The 25,657-nt window shown below is 34.3% G+C and overlaps 1 protein-coding gene across 5 annotated transcripts in view; it reads left to right on the forward strand.

Moving 5' to 3' along the window:
* Positions 1-25,657, forward strand: part of KCNJ16 (potassium inwardly rectifying channel subfamily J member 16) — a 129,497-nt gene that overhangs the window by 37,339 nt on the left and 66,501 nt on the right. For 3 of the 5 annotated variants that reach the window (XM_072645541.1, XM_072645544.1, XM_072645540.1), the window contains exon 2: positions 20,243-20,329. The gene's annotated coding sequence lies outside the window, so the exon portion shown is untranslated. Of the gene's footprint in view, positions 1-20,242; positions 20,330-23,362; positions 23,452-25,657 lie in introns of all 5 variants that reach the window. The other 2 variants (XM_072645542.1, XM_072645543.1) reach the window with 1 other exon arrangement.

Consider the following 25,657-nt stretch of genomic DNA (forward strand, 5'->3'; position numbering starts at 1 on the left):
GCAGCATATAAACAACAGAGTTTAGCTGGTAGATGGTAAGCAGAATTAGTTAAAATATAAGATGCTATCAAATGGCTTAGTTTATTTCCTCAGGACTGTACCATTAGTTAACATCTTCCTCCTTTTTCTCTCCCACCTTCCACATCTTAGAGGCCCTAACCTTTGTTAAAAGGGCTAGAGACCAAGATTAATAAATTTTATTTGAGGTAATTTTCCTTGCTAGTTGCCAAAGGTAAGGTTTGTGCTGCCCCCACATACCAAAATTCCTAGTTATACTTCTTCCAGTGACAAACTGTGCATTTATTGTTCAGTAGCTAGCCTAGCTAAGTTCAGATAGACTTTTCACTGTCTGTTGCAGGGCCTGGAAAACCCATTCATTAAATTGTAGAAGTGTAATGATTTGAATTAGTAAAGTGAGAAAAGTCTGTCCCCCAAAATCATGTCATCTTTAAGTATTGATGGATGATCATGAAAGGACCATGTCATTGAATTAAGTGCTTTTTTTTTACAGAAAACAACAAGGTAGAAAACAATTGGTCATTGCCTCCCTATCACCCTTTTCCTGCTTCAAATATTTTAAAAAGGCATTTGATGATAATAGGCAACAAAGAACACAGCAGGAATGAACTACAATAAAGTACATTTTTTAAATAAAAGATTAGTCTGGATAAGGCAAGATGAGGTATTTATTTTAACAGACAAAGTAGTAGCTCCCATAGAAAGAGAGAATATTTTGATTTGTGGTTTTGCAGAATTGCAGCAAAGGCTTTATCTTTATGAAAGGAAAAGGTCCGTTTGCATAAGCAAGGGCTTAACGTTTCAGTTATATTCCCTCTGGGGATGCAAAAGTTCTCAGGTTCTCCCTCCAAAGACTACAAAAGTCTTAGAACAGTCAGGTTTCTCATCAACTCAAGGAAAGTTCAATTACCCTTGACTATGGTAGCCAAAACAAGAAGATGCACAGACTAACTGGAAATGTCTTGATTTTGAAAATTACCTGATAGGAGTAAAAAAAAAAAAAAATCAAAGGAGACCCATGAATGGAAAATTCCTTTGCTGGCTTCCTGTTCTCCTTGTAATGCTAACTAAGGTGGGATTGGTTTCCAACTGCCAAAAGAAATAACATTTCTTATTCTTTGAGGGGAGGAGGGAGTGGAAAAAGAGATGTAGGCCTGTTTTTTTCTGATTCCCTTTTCTTCCTTCAAGTTTGAAAGAAAAAGAAAGGAAGGATTGGAGAGAACACAAGGGGTTCTGTACATGAAGACAACTATACAGGACAAATATAGGGTTTGATCTGAAATATCCAGCTGTTGCAATTAAGATAATTATGGCTTTGGATGACTTAATTATCCACATAATTTGCGTTAGTCCTCTACTTTTACTTGGGGTAGACCCAGTTGTCTAAAATGAAAGAGAGAGAGAGAGAGAGAGAGAGAGAGAGAGAGAGAGAGAGAGAGAGAGAGAGAGAGAGAGAGAGAGAGAGCGCACAGGGTGACCTCTTTTTGAAATTAGATCATTCCAACTTCTGATAATTCTGTAACTCATCTTGTAGAATTCTGAGTCTCTTCACAATATGAACTAATAGTTGATAAGATGTCAGTAACAAGCAGTACCACTCTGCCACATATGTGGACACTAGACTTATTGCCCATGTATAGGTTTGGGGAGGTGCTGAGAAAGTCCCTCTGTTTTCATTTTTCTTAGAATCATAGACCCTGAGCTGCAAGAGACTGGAGATATCTCATTCAATGATCTCTTCTCATAGATGGTGAAATGGAGAGCCAGGAAGTTTACATGATCTGTTCCATATACATATAGATCATTAGGGACAGAAAGCCAGCAGTAGATAGCTAGCCTCTTGTTTCCTACTCTATTTCTTTTCATTTCACAAAGCCAATATTGGGCTGGGGCTACCAAAAAAGACTTCACCATAAACCACAACTAATCTAGTCATTGATGCCTGGAACTTAATTCTACATAGTTATTCATAAGGTTACAGATTAACAGAAGTTTGAAGTGTAAGGGTTCTCAAGGTCCATCTGGCCCAATCCTCTCATTCCTCATTGCCAAGACTGGGGAGCAAAAGGAATGATGACTTTTCCAAGGTTACTCAGATATTAAATATTTGGAGAGTCTAACTTAAGTCCTAAGGATTCAGATCAACACTGTTTCTACTTACATGACAAAAGCATTGTAAGTAACTCAAGAAATACCCTCTATAGTAGAATGTCATCTAGGAGGTGTCTTTTCTTCTTTTAATCCCTAACACCTAGCACATAATGCTTTGCTCTAGTATTCAGCTAATAAATGTTTACTGAATTGTAAAGCAGGTACCCCTGGAGAGTATAACACATGAGCTATTTTTACATAAGTTTACCTTTATTTATTTATTTATTTCTAGTTTACCGAACAAGTGACAGTAACTGGGTACTAATGGACTTAAATCCCCCAATAGATGCCTTTTAAAAGAGAACAGTATGATAAAAGAACCTAGGCATGTCCCAGAGAAGGAAGGTTTCAGGAAGGCAGAACTTCTGAGAAGCATGAGGGCTCTGGGCGTTTACAAATTAAGTTCTCATTTATAATAAGGGAGAGGATTTTGAAATTGAGGTGAGAGCTCAGTTGCAGACTTGACAATTCAGTGGATAGTATCACTATGAGAAGTGCCCCAAGCAAGGAGTGGTTACATATTGTCAAGAAGCCTCAAGCAAAGGGCAGGACATATAGCAGAAAATAAATGATTTGGTTTACTAGGTAGTTCCGTGTAGGTGAGGTCAGTAGTTTTAGGTATATGGTCTAACTTCCTAGCTTATAAAAGAAAGACAGGATCTGAAAGTTCAGAGATTCTGACCCTTTCTTTGTATAAATGAGCAAAGTGAGCACAAGAAATACTTAAGCGACTTGCCTAAACTCTTTGGGCACTTCTAGAGACAACCTTTGGGAAGCAGAGACCAGATGGTAAAAGTCAACATTTAAGTATTAAAACTTTTTGATTTATAGCCATAAATTCTTCCATTGTCTTGTCATCTGAATTAGCCTCGAAATAAGACTGTGACTTCACTTTGATGAACTTTCTCCACCTCGTCTTGCTGAGTGGAATGTAACCAATTCTCCATGATTCATACTAATGGCATGGATCAGAGGCATGGACAATGCAAAATGGGGAACAATCCTGACATAATTTGTATTTGGCTTTTGAATGTGTTTTTGTACTTACATTTGCATATAGGTGTGTCTCATGTTCTGGGAATTTACTTCAAACAAAAGATTGAAACCATGCCTTGAAGACCTAATCCAGTTTCCCCACCCTGTCTCCCTGCCCAGCTGCTCTCTGCAGCCTTGCTTCATACTGTGTGATAGATAACTGCATCCTAGTTTAATACCCCACACACGCTTAGACAAAATTACCTACTTTTGAACCTTTTCCAGAGTACAGAGGAGCCTAGGGAAATGACAGTGAACTTAAGGTGCTAGTTCAAATCCAAGTTCTACCACTTTTACTATGAATACTTAACTCTGTTAAGTGTTGATTTTTTTACTTGTGCGAGGGAGTTAAAAATGTCCTACATATCTTTCAAGGTTGTTTCAAAAATCACACGGAATAATAAACAGGCTTGAAAGTGTTTTGTAAATTTAATGTTATATAAATTCAAGTTACTATCATTATTTGAGGTAACATGTTATAATGGAAAGATTAATGAGTGAGAGGTTCCAGCATAAATTTTATCACTGATATTTTTACTAGGTTGACCTTGGGAAAATCACCTAACTTTTTAGTATTCAACTTCCTCATCTGTGAAATGAAGGGGTAGGATTAGATTATATTTAAAGAATATTTCATCTCTGTATCCTATGATGATGAGGAGGAGGAGGAAGAGAAGATAGAAAAGGAGGAAGAAATGGGAAGGAATGGTGATGGTAAGCAACAGTGGTATATTTTATAGCGTCTGGCCCTGCGTCATGAAGGTATACATTAATTATGTGTCCATAGACAAGGCATTTAAAATCTGTGTGGCACCACTTTAAGTTGCTGCCAAGTTATCTATTTGCATTGGTAGAAGGAGTTTCTGTACCAGTTATTACCTATATTGATGATATAATGGATCAGAAGGAGGAAAAGGAAGTATATGTTTCTGAACTCCTGTATGTTTCCTGAAAGACAGCAAGAAAATTTAACAGAGAGAATACAGCTATAAATGCAGCCAGTAAATAATCAGGATAGGACAACATAGGCTAGGGTTAGGACTAGACATGTGATTTCATTTATTTGGGGAAATTTTCATGAGGAAATTCCCCCAACGAAGGTCAATAACTTTTCTGCATTGCAAACTTTGAAAGAGTTTTCTAGGGCACTGAGAGTTCAGGTGAATTGTCCAGACTACTTTGACTAGATCTCTTCTTTGCATTTATTTCATTTAATTGTGTGTGTGTGTGTGTGTGTGTGTGTGTGTGTGTGTGTATCTTCTCCTAATCAGATTCTCCACCCTTGTACAAGGAACTGATAATAGCTGACTGTTCATAAATAAACACACACACACACACACACACAGAGGGAGAGAGACAGAGAGAGAGAGGGAGAGGGAGAGGGAGAGAGTTGTCCTGTGACCACAAACTAAAGGAGTTCCATGATCTTTGACCCAGTCGTACTCTAAATAGGAAAATCCGAAGGTTTTATCAAGGAAACACCTAACATCTATCCTGAATTATAGTCCTGCTAAGCCTTTTGGTATATGTTGTGCTATACCATACAGAATATTTTAAGTATGTAACTGACAACACAATCTATTCTTCCATAAAGTGCACTGGGACTCTCTTACAAAGATGGGATACTCTACCCAGAGTACACAAAGGGCGAGAAAAACTTTATGTTGTTGAAGAAGTGTGGCACATTCACCCTTTTCTTTCATCTCACTCTGTAATGGCTCCTGTGTTACCACATCTACTTCTAACAATGGAATAATATTTACTGGGTTGAGTGGGGTACAACCTAGAGATGTAATTCCCTAGCTACTAGGTGAAGGAATTGCTATGTCTTAGAAATATGAAATATTAAGAAAATATTATGCCCATATACAATCCAAAGAGATGATATCCTCAGCACCAAGTACTTTGATTGTTACGGACAAATTGAAAAGAGATCTATTATACCTCAGTTTTACGCAGATACATAGTCTCAGAGTTGTGATTTGAAGGCATCATCTTGAATTCAAGTCCAGCACTCAATTAAAGCAGAATGGCCCCCTCAATTGTGCTAAGTCCAAACTCCATGATCTGCTTTAGAATTGAGTCTCTGTCCCCTGAATTACCAGAAAAAAAGTGACCATCCCTGGAGAAATGCATTTTGCTCTAAATGGTAATATATTTGTATGATCCAATTTATATATATGCATATATATAATATATTTAAATGACACATATATTTATTATTTTGATGGATACATCACTGAGCTTGTTGGTACCACAATATTTTTACCACATATTTTAATTACCACTCATTATGTAATTTCTGTCAATTATGATATAATAAACTATATGCATTTGGAATTTTTAAAAATGGGACCAAAAAAGGTAAAAGAGGAAAAAAGCCATAGTAAATAAAACACTAAAATTAATTGGATAATGAATAACTAAATCATTAAAAATTGATGGTGCAAAGAACTAATAGAAATAAGAGATAATTTCATGAGAGATTTTTATAGCAATAAGAACAACTCATAATTTTTTGGGATGTAGCCAAAGTACTCCTTAAAAGAAAATTTATAATTTTAACCACTTTCATCAAGAAAAGAAAAACATTATTACATTGCTTAAGGAACTAAAATAAAATCACTATGTAAAACCAACCAAAACTGTTAATTAAACACTAAATAGAAATTGTGAAAATCCAGGAAATAAAATTGAAAGTAAAACTATTTAATTCATAATCAAAAAGTAAGTGGTCTTAAAATAATGACCTGAATTGATGAAAATATCAACAGAAAAATCAATTTGCCAATATTAAAAGTGAAAAAGGAGAAATCCATGAGAAGTGATGAAGAAATAAAGGATATCATTAGAAACTATTTTGTCTGGTTATAAGCCAATATACCCAATAACCTAAATAAAAAGGTGAATATTTTAAAAATTGTAAATGTCTACATTAAGAGACCAGGAAAACAGAGAATATGAATCACAAAATTTCAGAAAAATAAATGTACAAACCAAAAAATAAACTTTCAGATAAAAAAAAGAACCAGATTATTCTTGCAAATTTATCAAACTTTCAAAGAGCCTTTATTCTCACTATTACATAATTATTTAGGAGAAAATAATAAAAAGAATCCCAACAAATTCTCTTTTATTGATTTAATTTATTTTTTTAATGGTATTAAATATCATTCCCCTCCCCTGTTTTATGATAAGGAAATTTTCAGCATTCATTTTTACAAGACTTTGAATTCGGAATTTTTCTCTCTCTATTTCTTCCCCCTTCTCTTCCTAAAATGGTAGGCAATTTTGTACAAGTTATGCACTTTCTATCGTGTTAAACATTCCTATGTTGTGAAAGAAGAAACAGATCAAAAGAAAAACACAAAAATGAATAAAGTTATTGCAAAAAGTATGCTTCAGTCTGAACTCAGAGTCTATTAATTCTTAATTTAGATGTGGATACCATTTTTCTTCATGAGTTTGTTGTACTTACATTAGCTCACTGTGTTGTTGAGAAGAGCTGAGTCATTCATGGTTGATCATCATCCAATGGTGTACATTTTGTGTACAATGTTCTCCTGGTTCTGTTCATTTCACTTTGTATCAGTTCATATGAATCTTTTAAGTTTTTTTTTTCTGAAATTTGTCTGTAATTTTCTGACATAGTCTCTCCTGGATCTAATTTCTAAGTCAGTTTTTTTTTTTGTTGTTCTTTTTTGCCCGTAACATATTTTACATTTCTATTTTTCCATTATTTTGAATTTGTTTGATTCTTGATGTCTCATAGTGTCATTAACTTCTACTTGCCTGATTCTAATTGTTAAAGAACTGTTTCCCTAAAGTACTTTCCTACTTTTTTTTTTTCTATCTGGCCAATCATATTTTTTAAGTTGTTTTGTTCAGTGGATTTTTGTATCTCCTTTTCAATTTGTACAATTCTACTTTTTAAGCAGTTACTAATTTTTCTAAGCTATTGAGTTTTCTTCATAATTCTCTTGCATCACTCTCATTTCTTTTCCGAATTTTTCTTCTACCTCTCTTATATGATTTTTAAGCTCCTTTTTGAGATCTTTCCTAAGATCTTTGTAGGCTTGAGACCACATCTGTTTTTTTTTTTTTGGGGGGGGGGGGGAGTTGCCCATAAATATTTTGACATTGTTGTCTTCTTCTGGGTTTATGTCTCGACCTTTCCTGTCAGCAAATAACTTTATATGATCAGATTAGTTTTTTGTTGCTTTTTGGTTGTCTTTTTTGGCTGTTTTCATTTCTTTTAAATTTGAGCTCTGCTCCCAAGGTAGAAGGGACACTCTCTTAAGCTTCTCATGCCAAGGGCTGTAGGCTCTGGCTGTTTACCAGTTGCTGTAGTGATGTTGTCCTGAGGCCCACAGGGGTCCCTTGTGTCTAGTGCTGTACTGAGGTTGCAGTACAATAGGGAGGTGGCTTGTGCAGCTAGAGGCTGTAGAGGTCTGGCCGTTCAACTGATGCTGAGCTGGAGTCTTTAGTGCTGGTTTCTGTCATTTGCTGAGGCCAATGGGGTATTTCTGCATTTCCCCAGGGCTGCACTGAAGCACATGGAGATCTGGTGCTGTAGGCTGCCTATTTGGCCAGGGCTATGCTGAAACATGTGGTGGGGGGTCTCACTGGTGGTTGCCTTTTTGCTTAGGCACCTATATACCTGTTTTCTTAAAACTGTCTTGAAGCATGCAGAGGTTTGGCTACTGGAGGATTCCTGTTTGCCCAAGGATACACTGAAGCATGTGGGAATTCTCAGGGCTTGAGTATACTGGTTCTTCTCCTGGTCCTCCTGGCTATACTGAGGCATATGTCAGGTTCTGGTGTTTCTGTTTGCCTGCTCAAGAGCACTAGGGCTCAGAATCTTCCACTGGTTTGCTGAGATGGAATTTACTGCTGGCTTGCTGGGACACTTCCTGTCCTGGACTGTACTCCCCTTTAACAGAGTGAGACAGACCTTTCTTGACAATTTTCCAAGCTTTTTGGGCTAAAAGATTGTTTCATTCCATCTTTTTGCTGTTTCTACTCTTCCAAGATTTATTTGAGGGTACCATTTTTTAGTTGTTTGAAGGTGAATATGGAAGAGTTATGATGATTTACTACTTACTCTGCCATCTTGACTCTTGGAAGTCCAAGAAAAACCCGATAAATTCTTTTGATGATATAAATATGGTCTTAATATATAGACAAAGGAGATTCAAAACAGCGAAAATATATTCCAGACCAATATTCCTAATGAACATTGACAGAAAAATTTTAAATAAAATATTAGCAGAAAGACTATTGCAAAGGATCAAAGAGATTGTACACTGTGATCAAGTTGTATTTATATCAATAATACAAAATTGTTTCAATATTAAGAGAACTCTAACAAAATAACAAAAACAGCAAAAATATGTGATTACAAAAATAAATGAAAAAAATATTGACACAACATAATACATCTATTCCCACTCAAATCAATGGACAGTAAACTCAGAGGTAAAGCAAGGAGGCCTGTAAACAGTACTACTCTTTGAAGTTGTGCTAGATATGCCCTAGGAATAAATATTTTTTGATAGTTATAGAAATAAGCAAGCAATAAAATTATCAGCTATAATAATAAGAAAAAAGGAACAAAGGAAATAATCAGAGCGAAGAAAGCAACAGAATAATCACTTTTTACAGATAATATATAATGGTGTACTTAGAGAATACTGGAGTCAACCTAAAATTAGTTGAAACAATGACTTCAACAAAGTTGCAGAATATAAAATAAAACCATATAAATCATCAGAATTTCTGTTTATTGCATATAAAACTTAGCAGGAAGTAGTGAAAGGAAAAATTCCATTTTAAAATGATTACAGAATGTCTAAAATACCTATGAGTTTACTAGCCAAGACACATAAAGGTAATATCTGAATATAACTACAAGCACCCTTTGAGCTAACACAGAACCAGATTATTTGAGAAATATTAATTGCTCATGAATAAGTCAAGGGAGAGAAGGACATGTGCATTTATTAAGTACCTCCTATGTAGCCAGGCACTGGGCTAAATGCTTTATAAATATAATCTCATTTTAATCTGATTTGATAGGCAGAGCCAATAAAATATAATAAAAATGACACTACTACTTATGTTAATTTATTTGCCCTTTACTATAACAACACATTTTCCAAAGGATTACTTTGTAGAGTTAAAAGAAAATAATAAAATTCACTTGGAGTAAAGACAGAATCTCAAGGAAAATAATAAGGGAAAAGAAAACTGGAAAGAAGGAGTTAACAGAGCTCAAACTACACTAGGAAGCAATTGTCATTAAAGCAATCTGGTACCGCCTGAGAAATGTAGAGGTCAATTAAGTAATATTTATAATACATTGCTATACTCTGCTAATATTTTATTCAAAATTTTGCATTTTAGGTTTACAATGTACTCAAGCAGAAATAGTAACTTTGTATTTTTTAAAGAAACAAAAAAACCCCTCTAGTTATTGATGTAAAGTCTCGTTATCTGACAAAACCTATTGAGAAAACTGCACAGCAACACGATAGAAATTGCATTTAAATAAATATTTCACACAGTATTCTAAGAAAAAGTTCAAATGGATATATGACCTAGTAATGAATGATGACATCATAAGCAAATGTGAAGAGCAAAGAAGAAATTTCCGCTTAGATTGATGGCTTGGAGAGAGAATTTCTGTCCAAAGAAAGGACAGAAAGATCATAGGAAATAAAATGGAAAATTTTGATTAAGCAAAAATGAAATGCTTTAGCATGAACAAAACCAACACAGTCAAATTAGAAAGGAAGCAGGGAAGTAGGGGATAAACATCTCTTTTTCATAAGTTTCTTTGATAAAGGTTTCATTTCCAAGATCTAGATGGAACTAACTTAAATTTGCAAAAATCACTGCCATTGTCCAGTTGTTATTCATAGGATATGAACAGGCAATTTTTAGAATAAGAAATTCAAATTCAATTAATAGCCATTTGTATATGGATATTAAAGGGGTTCCATATCATCAGTAATTAGAAAAATGTAAGTTAAAGCAATTCTGAAATCTTAATCATTGGATTGAGAAAGATGACAAAAAAAGACAAATTTTTGTGGAAGTACAGGAAAATGGGCTCATTGTTGGTAGAATTCTAGTCATTCTGAAATTCAATTTGGAACTATGCCCAAAGTCACTAAACTAGGCATGTTATTTCATCCAACATTACAATTACTATACCTATATTACAAAAAGATAAAAGGAGAAAAGGGGCACATTTGTACAGTAATATTTAATCTTCTTTTTGTGGTGGAAAAATTAGAAAGGTGGAAGAAGGAAAAGAAATAAGCATTTATTTAACTCCTGACATTTACAAATATCTCATCTGATCCTCACATGTCAGTGAAATAGGAGTTGCTGGAATTGGAAAATAATAGATTGCAAATTAATTGCAAAATATCTGAACAAATTATGTTACCTAAATATAATGGAATTCTGTTGTGCTCTAGGAAATAATGGAAGAGAGAAATTTCAGAGAAGCCTAAGAAGAATTCTATGAACTGATATAGAAAAAATGAGTCAAATAAGAGAGGAAAAGTGTGCAGTAATAATAACATTTAAAAACACATAATTCTTAAAGATTTAAAAACTTGGATCTGTGTAGTAAGAAACCAAAATTCCAAAAATTGATGATAAAATATTCTACTTCCCAAAAGATAAATGTTGAACTCAGGGTGCAAAGTGAAACACATATCTTTTTGGACATGGTCAATACAGAATATAATTTATTTTTCTTCATTACTTATATCTGAATGTTTGTTATATAGACATTACTTTTCTATTCTCTGTTTTCTTTTCCAATGGAGGGAAAGGAAAGAGGACATAGTATTATTTATAATTGGAAATAAAAGCAACTTAAATATTTTTATTTTGAATTAAAACATTTTAAAAATGGCATTTCTGTAATTACTACCAAAATGAATGTTGGATTTTTTAAAAATCATTTTTCACTTATTTTTAACATTCTTTTCTTTTAAAATTTTGAGTTCCAAATTTTTTTCCACTTCCTACCATACCCACTGAGAAAGGAAACAATACTGTATCAGTTATACATGTGAAATCATATGAAGTATATTTCCATATTAATCATATGGGAGGGAGGAGAAAGAAAACAAAAGTAAGAAAATTAAACTTCAGTTTCACAGTTGATCTTTCTTACAACATTGTATGTACTATGCATGTTTATATTCCATTTCTTCCCCCTTTATTTTGCATCAGTCCATATAGGACTTTTTTTTTTCTGAAATCTCCACCCTTGTTATTTCTTATAGCACCATAGTACTCCATCACAATCATACGCTACAAGCTCTTCAGCCATTCCCCAACTGATGAGCATGCCCCAAATTTTCATTTTTCCCATAAAAAAACAACTGCTATAAATATTTTTGTACATATAGATTCTTTTTCCTTTTTTTAAAAAATCTCTTTGAAGTATAGACCTAGTAGTGGTATTGCTGGGTGAAAGGGTATGCACATTTTTGTAGCTCTTTGGGCATAGTTCCATATTATTCTGCAGAATAATTAGATCAGTTTGCTACTCACACTAAGAGTTCATTAGTATACTTGTTTTCCCCTCATTTCCTCCCAGCAATTTGTCCTTTCCGATAGGTGTAAGGTGGTACTTCAGAGTTGTTTTAATTTATATTTTTTAATCAATAGTGATTTAGAGCATTTTTAAATATGACTATGAATACCTTTAGTTTCTTCTTCTGAAAACTGTTTATATCCTTTGATCACTTACCAATTGGAGAAGAGCTATTATTTTCATAAACTTGGCAGTACTTTTATTAGTATGGATTTGAGAAATGAGATCTTTATCAGAGAAATTTACTGAAAATTATTTCATGTTACTTTATTGTCTATGGTACCTTTTAGCATAATATAGTTTCCCTGATTTTCCCTTTTAATTAGGTCTGTTTTTGCTTTTGCTTCATAAGGGATCATGATTGCTACCCCTGTCTTTTTTATTTCAGCTGAAGCATATTAGATTTTCCTCCAGCAGCTAGGTGGTACAGCAGATAGAGTGTTGGTCCTGGAGTCAGGAAGATTCCTCTTTGTGGGTTCAAAGCTGGATCTCAGATACTTAGTAGTTGTGTGACTCTGGGCAAGGCACTTAACCCTGTACGCATCAGTTTCTTCATTTGTAAAATGAGCTAGAGAAGGAATCATCAAACCACTTTACTGTCCTTACTAAGAAAACCCCAAATTGGATCATGAAGAGTCAGACACAACTGAAAAGTTACTCAAAAATAACCAGCCCTTTATTTTAATTCTGTGTATGTCTTGCTGTTTCAAGTGTATCTCTTATAAATCATATATTGCTGGATTCTAGTTTCTAATCCATTCTGCTATCTGCTACCTTTTTATGGGTGGATCTCATCCCATTCATATTGGCACTTGTGATTACTGTGTATTTTCCTCCATCCTACTTCCTTCTGTTTTATTCCTCTCTTTCTCTTTTTATCTTGTCTCCCATCAAGTGTATTTTGTTCCTAACCACCACTTCCCTTAAATGTCCCTCTCTTTTATCATTTCCCCACTCCCTTTCTCTTATCTATTCTATTTACCTTTTGGGTAAGTTACATTTTTAAACAAAACTCTGTGTGTGTGTGTGCGTGTGTGTGTGCATGTGCATGTGTATGTGTGTGTGCATGCGTGTGCATGAGTATGCATTCTCCCCTCTTTGATTGAATTCTAATGAGAGTGAGGTTCAGGCTTTGCCTGCCACCTGCCCACTCTCCTGTCTTCTATAAAAACTTTTCCTTGTGTGCTTTCTTTATGTGTGAATATATTCCCCATTTTACCTCTATCTTCCTTCTCTCAGTGAATACCTGTCTCACCCCTTTATTTTTTGGGGGAAATCATTCCAATATAATTAACTCACACACATGTCTTCCATTTAACTGCTAAAATAATGATAAGATTCTTAGGAGTTACATGTATCATCTTCCCATATAGGAATGTAAATAGTTTAACTTTATTGTGTACCTTTCACTGATTACTCTTTTATTTTTATTTTTTTATGCTTCTCTTGAGTCTTCTGTTTGAATGTCAAATTTTCCATTCATCTCTGGTCTTTTCATCAGAAATACTTGTAAATCCTCTGTTTTATTAAATATTCATTTTCCCCCTAAAAGATTACACTCAATTTTGCTGGGTATGTGATTCTCAGTCGTAATCAGATCCTTTGCTTTCTAGAATATCATATTCCAAGTCCTTTTCTACTATAATGTGGAAGCTGCTAAACTTGTGTGATTCTGACTATGGCTCCACAATATTTGAAGTGCTTTTTTCTAACTGCTTGAAGTATTTTCTCTTTGACTTGGAATCTCCAAAATTTGGCTATAATATTTCTGGGAGTTTTTATTTTGGGATCTCTTTTAGGTAATTGGTGGATTCTTTCAATTTCTTTTTTACCCTCTGAATCTAAGATGTTAGGGCATATTTCCTGATAATTTCTTTAAATATGATGCCTAGGCAACTGATAATGATGGGTAGTCCAATCATTCTTAAATTATCTCTCTTGGATCCATTGTCCAGGTCAGTTGTTTTTCCCATAAGATATTTCACATTTTCTTCTCTTTTCAAAAAAATATTCTTTCACTTTGCTTTCTTATGTCCTGATGTCTCGTGGAGTTATTAGCTTCTACTTGCCCAGTTTTAATTTTTAAGAAATTATTTTCTTCAGTAAATTTTTGTACCTCATTTTCCACTTGACCAGTTTTGCTTTTTAAGATGTTATTTTCACAAATATATTTTGTGCCTCTTTTACCAAGTTGTTCATTCTTTTACATTACTCTTATTCTTTTCCTTATTTGTCTTCTACTTTTATCTCATTTTTTAATTCTTCCAGGAATTATTTTTCAGTATAATTCCAATTAGCATTTTTTCTTTGAGGTTGCTTGTAGATATTTTCAGTGTTCTCTTCTTCTGAAACATTTGTGTGTGTGTATGTGTGTGTGTGTGTGTGTGTGTGTGTGTGTGTGTGCTGCTGCTGCTGCTGCTGCTGCTGCTGCTGCTTCTGCTGTTTTCAGAAGTTTAGTTTAGAAGGGAGGGTGGACTGCAATTTTCTGTTGCTTCTAAGGTCTTATGATCCTGGGAGAGATCTAGTAACTATCCCCTTTTTATTGCCTGCAAGTTATTTTAAATGAAATTTCTCTTTCTACCTCTTTCTGTTTAGTTTTGTTGGTTTTATATAGAAATGATAATGATTTATGTGGGTTTGTTTTATATCCTGCAAATTTAGTACTGTTGTTAATTGCTTCAGTTACATTTTTAGCTGATTTTTTTAGGTCTCACTATACCTTCATACCATCTGCAAAGAGGAATACTTTCATTTCTTTATTGCATATTCCTTCATTTTCTTTGTTACAGTTAGTATTTCTGATGCACATTGAATAATAGTGGTGATAATTGACAACCTTTCTTTAGCCATGATCTTAATGGGAATGATTCAGGTTTATGCTCATTAGAAAAATATAATTTTTTGTTTTAGACACACACTATCACCTTAAGAAAGGCTTCAGTTACTCCTGTGTTGCCTAGCAATTTTCTAATTTTTTTTCCCTATAGCATTTTGTCAAAAACTTTTTTTGCATCTATTGATATAATGTGATTTTTATTGTTTTTAGTTATTGTTATGGTCAATTATATTTACAGTTTCTCTAATGTTGAATCAGTCCTGTATTCCTGACAGAAAGAAATCTCACTTGGTCATTGCAGTTGATCTTTCATTAAGAAAATTGAGGTACTTTTTTTCTGTTTTTGTTCTTTCTAATTCCATTGAATTTGTCATACCTTTCCCTTTCTTAGAATTCACATAGCCGATGCTCTACATCAAGTTCTCTTTACATCCACAGGTACAAATAATACATTATCTTCTTGCTTCTAGTCTTGTCCCTCTCCAATCTATCCTTCAAAAAACTGCCAAGTTATTCCTCCCAAAGGACTATGTAACTGCTTCCTATCATCTCAAGTTAAAATATAAACTACTCAGTTCTGGTAGAGTGAGATTTTGAAGGGTATTCAATACCTTTCTTCTTGGAATGGTTTCACACTGTACATTCCAGTCAAACTCGTATTGTATTTCCCATCCATTTACCTGGAATATTCTCCTTCCTCATCTCCACTTTTTGGACTCTTTTATCCTCTTCAGGGCTTAGCTTGTAAGACATTTCTACACATACCCTTTCTTTATTTAATCAATTTTCAGTACTCTACTCATACCCTGGAATACGTTTGTATTAACCTATCTGTGTAAATATTTGTTTCTTCAAGCAGAATTTTAATTCATTCAAGTTTGACTTCCAGAATCCCATTAAGTGTTTTCTACATAGAAGGCATTTAATAAATTATTCTTTGATTGGGTTGAATTGCTTTAATTCATTTCCATCATAATTAACTAGAAGGAATAATGAGTGATGAAGACTAATCATGTTAATAGTTTCAGATTGTCTATTTCCCTTACATTTCTTTGCAAGAATATTATTCCAAAAGACTACTTGTACTTGGTGCACACATCTCAAAAAATATGTTTGTAAGTATGTATGTGTGCATGTATGTATATATGTATGTATGTATAGGATTAGAATCCCATAACAGTAGAAACATGTCTTTTATTTCAAGGCCAGAAAACTATTTTTTATTCTAGTTCCCATCACAATTTAACCTTCTTTTGTAAAGTTGAGCAAAGGATTCTATTCAGTGCAATCTACATTTAAATTTGCTGCAAGACCTTCATTTTAGCATCTCTGTCTCACCAAATTCAACCATACTTTCATATATTGGGCAACTTGGTGGCTCAGTGGATATAGTGACTGTTAATAGTTTGTTTCCTGATTTCAGTGAGTACCTGAAAAGGCCTTAGCCTAAAAGATCAAGGTCTCCCTTTGCATCCTGGGCCATTTCCAGTCATCCTGATGAACGTCTGGTCACTGGATTCAGATGGCTCAGAAGAAGAAATTGAGGCTGGTGACCTTGCACAGCTCTCCCTTACACAAAACAAAGTCAAGGGCAAGTCATGTCATCATTTCTCTGATGTCATGGTGCTCTTTGAAAATGAAGGACTAACACAACAACAACAAGAGCTGGACCTGGAGTCAGGCAGACCAGAGTTCAAAACCATCCCCAAACAACCATTAGCTATAAGACATTGGCCAAGTCACTTAACCTCTGTGTGCTTTAGTTTCCTTATAAATGAAGATAAAATAGTAACTTCTTCCCAGGATTGTTGTGAGGATAAAATGAGATAATAATTGTAAAATACTTAGGACAGTGCCTGGCACATAGTAAGTGCTTCTTAAATAATATCTATTATTATAATTTTTGTTATTATTATTATATTTATAACCTCATGTAGTCCATTTGAGCCCAAAATGAATCCTCAGAAGATTACCTGAGACTGATACAATTTCTCAATCCTACAGGTGTCATCAAGGCAGAAGACCACAATGAATTCAGAAAGTAAGCAAGAAATTGCTTACTAAACCAATGAAATGTGGAAATGCAGTCAGGACATTCTCAATCCTAATGTCGATTTTTGGAGGGTGTCCAAATCTGCTTAGGAAGGAAGTCTTTCATTCATCTCTGACCAATTAATAAGCATTTATGATTACTACTAATAATAGTTAACATTAAATAACTCCTAATATGTGACAGGCATTTTGCTAAGCACTTTAGAAATATTACCTCAGTTTACCTTTACAACAACCCTGGGAGATAGATGCTATTATTATTCCCATTTTACAGATGAGGAAACTGAGGCAAATAGAAGTTGTGACTTGCCAATGGCCACATAGCTAATAAATGTGTGATCTGGATTTGAACTTACATCTTCCTGACTCTAGATCTAGCATTCTGTCTATCCATAGTGCCACCTAGATGCACATGATGCCTGCTGTGTTCCAGGTACTGTGCTAAGTCCTTGTAGATACAAAGAAAAGTGTTTACACTATCTTCCCTCAAAGTGTTTACACTTAAGTTTATATTCTTAATTCTGAAATCTTGTCAAAAGATTCTGAGTTCCATGTTGACACAGCTTCCTAAAGCTGTAAAATCCCTCTACCCTTCCCAAGATTTGGAAATAGGGGAAGTTAGTGATTTTATGCCCTGATTTTGCTAAGTGCTCTGTAATAAACATGTAAAAATGTGTAGACGTTGCATCCCTTAAGGTGGAGCCTAGGTGAGGTGATCACCCCTTAACCTGTTACTCATTATCATATTCATTGTCCTTATCTGACAACTGTGGTAATCTTTGGATATTTATTTATTACCAGAATTGAAACATATCTCATTTATTAAACAGCTAGCTGTACCTTACCCTAAGGGTTAATAAATATTACCAACTTAATAAACTAAAATAACCACTTTTCTCATTCTCCATCTCATCTCATCTCATCTCATCTCATCTCATCTCATCTCATCTCATCTCATCTCATCTCATCTCATCTCTCTCTCTCTCTCTTTCTCTCTCTCTCTCTCTCTCTCTCTCTCTCTCTCTCTCTCTCTCTCTCTCTCTCATATTTATCTACCTACATATCTATACGTAACAGCTCTTAAGCTTAAAATAACATCAAAAGTATAGGTTATACAATTTATTAACAGTATAATTGACAATAAAATATCAGTGCAAATTATTTGCAGCCTTTTAGCTTAGAGAAAAATCACAGTGAGCATTTCCTCTATATATCAATGTTACTTGACTTGTTTTCAATTCTGGAACACAATCTCAATATTAAACTCTCAAGACTGCAACCCAAGTGTCTCAAAAATCCTCTTTTTATTTATTCACAATATAGTTGTCAAAATCAGTTCGTTCAGATATTATGTTCTTTTTTCTTTGCCTTCTTATAGTGTCTCTATAGTAAAAACTCTCCAGACTCATGATAAAATATAACATCTTCCCAGTTTCTTCATAGACCTCTTTTTACAACATTTCATCACAAGATAAAAATTAAAGTGTTTCTTTCAGGAAAGGAGGTTTCTTCATCATTTCAAAATTTCTCTACTTTTTTCAGTTTTTATAACACCCCCTCCATTCATCTCCTATTTTATTTAAAAATTCAGTTTTTTTATTTTCAATTTTGTTTTCATTTCTCTGATTTTCAGAACCTTTAGTCTCGCACTTATTTGTTGTGTTTGTATTTGTTCTTTTTTCTAGGTTGTTTATTATTTATTTGCATGCCCCATTCATTGGTCTCTTCTTTTTTTCTTTATTGTTGATAAAAGTGTTGAGAGATATAAATTCCCCTTACCCTACAGCTGAGGAATGACTTGGCTATAAGTTTTGTTGTGTTGTCTCAGTATTGTCATTTCACAGATAAAATTATCTATTTTTCCTGTGCTTTATTCTTGGAGTCACCTATACTTTAGGCAGGATGTTATGTAATCTGCATTTAGGTTCTAATCTTGTTTTCAAATGTCCTTTATTGGTTAGAATTTTTCTAGTGTTATAGTCTGGGTAAAATGCTTCTGCTTTTCTGCCTATGTTTATTAAAAATAATAGCAATGTTAAAGAGAAGTGTGCCAGCTTGGGAACTTCCAGATTCTTCCCCAGATTTAGATTTTTCTCCCACTTTCACTCAAGAGTTTTCTCTATGCCATGGGAAATTGACTGAGAGTAAAGTCAGAAACTATGACTTGTTAAGCTGAGTAGACTGAGAAAAATGATGAAACCCAAGTTGGTAGATTGGATCTCTGACTTAGACTGAAGCAATGGTTTCCATTATTTTGATGGGAATAATAACTGCTATGTTCCTCTCCTGAATGATATTGATTCAAAATACAGGAAGCTATGGAACATTAACCCTCTGTCTTCAAACCTTATGGCCCCTTTTATAATTGGACCCTACTACTTTTGATTCTTTGAATCTGTTTCTCAAATGGTTTTCAAATGATTGATCCAGTCAATTTAACCATATAGTATTATCATACTATTTTACTAATTCTTTTTGATTTGAAGGATTGTTCTTAGACTGGTGTCCTCAGTTGGCACATGAATTTGGCTGACATTGAAAACAGAGAGAGAGACAGACAGACAGACAGACTGACAGAGAGACAGAGACAGAAAGAGAGATAGAGAGAAGAGTAAAGCTAGGTTTCATTTAGGTGTTCAATTGATTAAGTAAATAGAATACCAGCCTGGATTCAAATCCAGCCTCAGACAGTTACTGGGTATACAACACTCAGCAAATCACTTAATTACTCTCTGTCTCACTTTTCTCAGTAATAAAATGGGAATAATTATAGAGTCTACCTCCCAGGGTTGTTTTGAGGATCAAATGAGGTATTATATGTAAAGTGCTTAGCACAGTGCGTGGCACATAGTAAGCACTGCATAAATGTTAGCTATCGCTATTATTATTGTTATATTTATTATCTTGGCTCAGTTTAATAAGTTATAGGGGACCTCTCTAGTCCCATATCTCTTTCTTCTTCTATTTCTTATGTCTCTCGATTCTGGATTTTAGTTCTTTTGGTGCTGTGTCATCAAGAATAAATATACTAATGGGCAAGTATAAAATGTTCACCTTGGTCATCTTGGCTTTATTCCTTTTGATGTAAGAACTCTCCTAGATGCAGCCCATCTCCTAATATACACTTTTCCTTTAAAAAAAATAGTGGCTTTAGATAATGTATACAAAGTTAAGAACAGGCATGGGTCTTTCCACAGGTTATTTCCAAACAACCCTGTTTGGAAATATTTGAGGCACTTAATACTATTGTTGAAGGAATTCCTGACCCAGGAAATCTTCCTCCTTCATATCACTGACCAAGTGAAAACTGAGCTAGTACAGGCTTGAGTGACCTTCACATCATACTTCCTCTGGTACTCAGGCAGTGAAGTAACCACACACTCAGCTGACCAAAAGTCACCTGTTCTTACAAGATGCCAGGGGCTACCTATGCAGATCCCCAGGCTTGGACTGTAGGAGCAAGTTGGTGTCAATGTTTAACTCAGGTCTTTGATTTCTGTGCCTTTTTTTCTTTATTATTAACTCAGGAATATTTTTCAAGTTGTCCAGATTATGAGTACTGAGTTCACAACATGCCTCTTTAAATCCTCTGCCTATGGAGAGAATGAACAAAGGTAAGAGATGCTACATTATTACTATCATGGAATTGTCATTTAGCAATTTAGTCTATTTGTTTTTCTCTGAAAAAATAAACTAGTGGAATATATTATACAACACTTTTCTTTTTGAGTCTCAATTTCCTTATCCTTAAGATGAGGGACTTTGAAATAAATCTATGACCTTTTGCTAATAAGTTAAAATAATTAAAACAACTTCCTGTTTGAATACTTTAAGAAAGAAAAAATTTAGATGCCATATCATTTTGTTTAATATTTGGATATCTTGAACTCCAAAGCTGTTTTCTCTTCGGTGTTTTCAGAATTTGTTACAAGGTGCTAAAATTCAGATTGTTGATACACACACACACACATCCCTCAATAGACTGTTTTACCTCTGTTGGAACTTACTGAGGCTTCTTTCAAAAGAAGAATAATTAGATCTTATACATACTATATGTTTGATTTAATACTCCAAAAATATACAGTCTCAGAGGTATGAGTATGACTCAGTTTGTAACCTTCTTATGAGACAGTTTCATGTATCAGAAAATTCAGCACTTGATGTGATTTCTTTCCAAACTTTGTTGGGTGAGTCTTTGGGTGAATTTGAGCCTGAGTACTTTGTAAAAGTATTTTGGACTCACCAGAGTTTATGCTTTGCTCACTGACTATCATAACTATTGAGAACTCTGAGTCACTTCTATTCCTCTTTGAGGTATCAGGGAAGGACTTTAACGGAAAATCATTTCTGTATGAGAGTTTGTTTATATGTATGAGAACTATATAATACCTCCTAAAGCTAAGAATAGTCATTACTATTTTTTATTATTATTACATACAAAGTTTTCGATATATGGATAGACTTTCATATTTCTCCTTTGACCAAAGTGAGTGTTCTTTATTTAAAAAAATATTGAACAAATCATGTGAAATGGCAACCCTAAAACTGACTGATTCAATCATAGGTCACATTAAGAGAGATGTAGTGCCCTATCCAGAATGAGGGAACTGACTGCTCTATAGTATGCCTGAAAGACACCACATTTTGAGTATTGTGTTTAATTCTGAGCACCCTACTTTAAGAAACATGGTGACATACTCTGGAGAGTACTTGGAGGATGAGAATTATGACAACTATGCCAAGTGGAGATCAATTGAAGCAACTTGGAGTGTTTAACTTGGATGAGACCAACTTGGGGTAGGGAGTGGGAGCTATCTTCAAATATCTGTGGAAGAGAGATCAGACTTATTTTGAATGGTCAAGAGGACAGCTAGAAGAACTAGGGTATAGCCGAAAAGACCTATATTAAGAATTGACCTAAAAACAAGACTCTTAAGTAGAGCAATCCCAAAATGCAATTGGCTGTCTCAGAAAGCAGGGTCTTTCCCCTTAGTAGAGATACTCAAGCAAAGATTGGATGATAATTTATTGCAAAGAATATTGTAGATGGAATTCTGGGTCAGATATGTTTTGAACTTAAATGATTTCTGAGTTATTGCCCAGCTCCAAGATTCTGTGATTCAATGATGTCTAGAGCATTTTCCCTTGGTAGTACGAAATTTATATTATAGACAGATGATTCAATTTTATTCCATTCACTTCAATTTAATTCAATTCACAAAGTGTAAGATATGTACAGGAGGCAGGAATTAACAATACTGGCTAGTATATGACAATAACTAGATATGTGTCTTTTCTGAAATGCTTCTTCATTATTTCTTCCCAAAGAAAAGAGCAAAGGAAATATACTTCAAGGTGCTCTCCCATCAAAATCCCAAGGCCCCCATGTCCCTGACTATGGGACATGTAGAAATAAAATAAGTGACATAATTCAAAGGACTAGGTTTACTCTGATCACAGATATTGCCAACCGACAGGCATCCATAGAGTAAAAAGAGCTTGCTCTGCAATAAACAAAATTAAATTTTTCCAAGTGCGTCTTTCTTGATCATTATATTATCACTTCTTATGGTAATTGTGAGTAGCATATATTTCCATCGGTCCCTGCATGTTTGCTTGGCCACTTGGGGGAAATATGGTAATCTGAGTCACAAGCAAACAGAATTTCTAAGATTCCTAATGAAGTCAAAGTAAACCAAATTATGTTGTTTTCCTGTTAAGGGCTTCTAACCAGAAGAGGTCAGTTTCTGAAAAAAAAAAAAATGCTGCTCTTTGCAAAATGCTCCACTGGAGGGTTTCAAATGCATGAATGATTACACTAAGAATTGTTTTCTTTTCTGGCTAAGTCAGTGCTGAGAGGTGTACAGGGCGCTTTTTAATTGCTATTCCTCAGACCACATGTGACCAGTGATTTTAATGTAATTTTATGTTGTATTAAATATAATGGGAGACTGCTTTTATGCTGTTCATCAGAGAAGAATCAAAGGCCAAATAGAAAAGCAATTTATTTTGTCTTGCTAGGGAAACTTCTCATTTTGTATTCATAACTCCATTAATATAGCTACCTATTTTCCCTTTGTCTTGGTATCTACAAGAGTTAATAGAGATGGCACTCCATGGTCCATGTTGAGTAAAGATTTAGGTTCCATGAATGAGTTAGCATTGTATTTTTTCTACATGTCTGAAATTCATTTTTCAAATATATCATAATAAAATGAGGCTCTTCTTTCCACAGACTGAATAGTAGCTCTTTCTTAGGCTGATTAACTTTTCTTTTAACTTAAACTTTCTTTTTCATTATAGGCAACAAATGTGAATATTTCAGTACACAAAGGAAAGAAATTGTATATGAAGCTGAGAAGCTGTTATATACAGCTTGTTTCTTTAAGTGTATATTAACTGTCCTGCTTGACTGTATCTTCATCTGAGCTTTCTTGTCCCCCTTTCTTCCAGTCAAAGTAGTGAAGTTTATTTGTGACCCCAATAAAAGTGAGCTAGATTCTAAGTAAATCTTCCCTCCCTTTTCTCTTTAACAAAAAATGTTTCATTCATGCCATATTTTGATTTCTTTCTCTTTCCTCCCCCACTTTTTTGCGTCACTACCACTACTCATCAACTCCACTCTGCTCCACCCAACTTCATGGAAGTTCTTCCTTTTAACAAGCATAGTCAAGAAAAACATTCACACATCGACTATCTCTGAACATCACTTGTATTCTGCCTCTTCCAGGATGTGGTAAGTCTGTTCCCTTATCAGTCGTCTGAAGTCAAGATTGATCAAAGTTCCTAAGACTTTCACAGTTTACTTTCATATTGTCCTTTCCATAAATGTAGTTATTGTATAAATGTATAAATTATTTTGTTGGTTCTGCTCCTTTCATTCTGCATAAGTTAATTTAAGTCTCTGACTTTCTGAATCCCTCCCTTTTGCAATATGATTCAACAAAAATCCGTTAGGTTCATATAACAATTTCTCAGCTATTCTCCAACTGATAGGCACCCATTTCATCTCCAGTTCTTTGCTGTAACAAAAAGAGTTGCCACAAATATGTTCGGTATATATGAGTCTTTTCCTTCTGTCTCTGACCTTTTTGGGGTGTGGACTTGATATGAATATTACTGGGTCCAGAGGTATAGTTACTTTTTGAAAGTATGATTCTAAATATTTTTTTTTCCAGAATGATTACACTAATTTAGTTCCCCCAAGAATGCATTAGTGGATCTGTCATCCTAAGACTTTAACTTAAAAAGGCCAAAATCTCCTACTACACCCAGGGTCATCTCCTGTCATTCTGATCTATATCTTGTCATTAAGCTCAAAAGCTCCAGAGGAGAGAGTGACCTGAATTCTGGTATAAATATTACTTGTTAAGAGTGTACAATCTTTATGCATAATGTAAAATTTCTCATTATTTCATGTATTCATTTTGTTTCTCTGATTTAATGACAAATTCCTTGTTTAACTCTCGAGTATGGCTGTACTGCTGGGATTCCATAAACCCTTGTTGAATTGAAATAAGTTCTTATTCTTTTAGCAGTTTATTCATAAGGTCAAAGTAATACTTTAAACAAATTTGAACGTTCTATCCCTAAACAAGTTCTTCTATTCATTGGAACATAATAGTAATGAGGCCAAGGTCCAGGGTTTGTCACATGGACTAATCAGCTTTCCCCAAATAAATAGTATTCTATAGACAGCATAGCACAATGGGAAGATTGCTGTATCTGGTGTCAGAAATCTTGGGTTTGATTCTTAACTCTTGCAGCCTATGGGTCCTTAAGCAAGTCACATACCTTCTCTGCCTTCAGTTTCATCCTATGTAAAGTGAGGGGACTAGCTTAGTTAATCTCCAAGGACTCCTCCATAACTGTGGTCCTATGTCTTAGCCCTGGTAAACTATACCATATTTTTGGTTTTAAATGGGACTGGTCAAGAGAGCATGAATCTTTCAACAAAGCAATTTCGACTTTTAGGATGAGAACTGAAAATGCTATATACATAAATACTTAGTTCATACCTTCCTCATACATATCACTCTCTAAAGTTCTTAGTAGATTAGAACAGGCTAAATCAAATGAGATTCTAGAAAGGTAGAATCAAAGATTCTATCAACTCAAGAAATCTTATTTTGTGTTTGAAGAAACCGAGAGAAAGAGGTTAAGTGATTTGGGTAGTTGAGTTTGAGGTGATATTCTTTTTTTGGAACCTAGATTTTCCCAACTTCAAGTCCAGTGCCCTACTCTACTATACCACATGTGAATTTATTTTTTTAGCTTAATTATAATGTGGGAATATTTAGACAGATAATAGTTGCTTTGACAAAGATAAAGAGATTTTTTTGGACCATACATTCAATGGGTACCAATAGGGTAATGGATTTTTAGATTGTATCCAGAACTCAGGATGATAGCATTCTTGTACTCCAATCTGAATAGAATACATAAGAAATATTATATTCAGTTCTTGGAAACATTCTAGGAAAGAAGTTGGAAATTTTAACTAGATGGGTGAATGAGAAGTTAAAGAACCTCAAGAAAATATTATAAGTGGGTCAATTTAAGAACTAGGGAAATTTAAACTGGAAAAAAAAGGAGACTCAAAGGGGAGGAGATAGCTGTCTCCAAGTATCTGATAGGTTATCATGTGACATAAAGATTAAACTTGATATTTCTGGCCACAGTGGGTAGACCCAGTTAGATGTTTGACAGATAATTTTAATCTTAATAATGATTTTTAGAACAATCAAAAGGTGTTGTGCACTGCCTTTGGTAGTCAAGGATTCCTTTTAATGAGAGATCTGCAAGAAAAGGCTAGATGACCTCATGTTGAGACTGTGGGAGAAATAATTATTTTTTAAATTTTTATCTAAGCTATCAGAGCCAAGTATGAAAAAAGCAACTTAACCATCACCAATATAACACTGGAACATCAAGTGGTCTTT

Source organism: Notamacropus eugenii, chromosome 2, assembly GCF_028372415.1.
Source record: "Notamacropus eugenii isolate mMacEug1 chromosome 2, mMacEug1.pri_v2, whole genome shotgun sequence".
NCBI classification, from domain to species: domain Eukaryota; kingdom Metazoa; phylum Chordata; class Mammalia; order Diprotodontia; family Macropodidae; genus Notamacropus; species Notamacropus eugenii.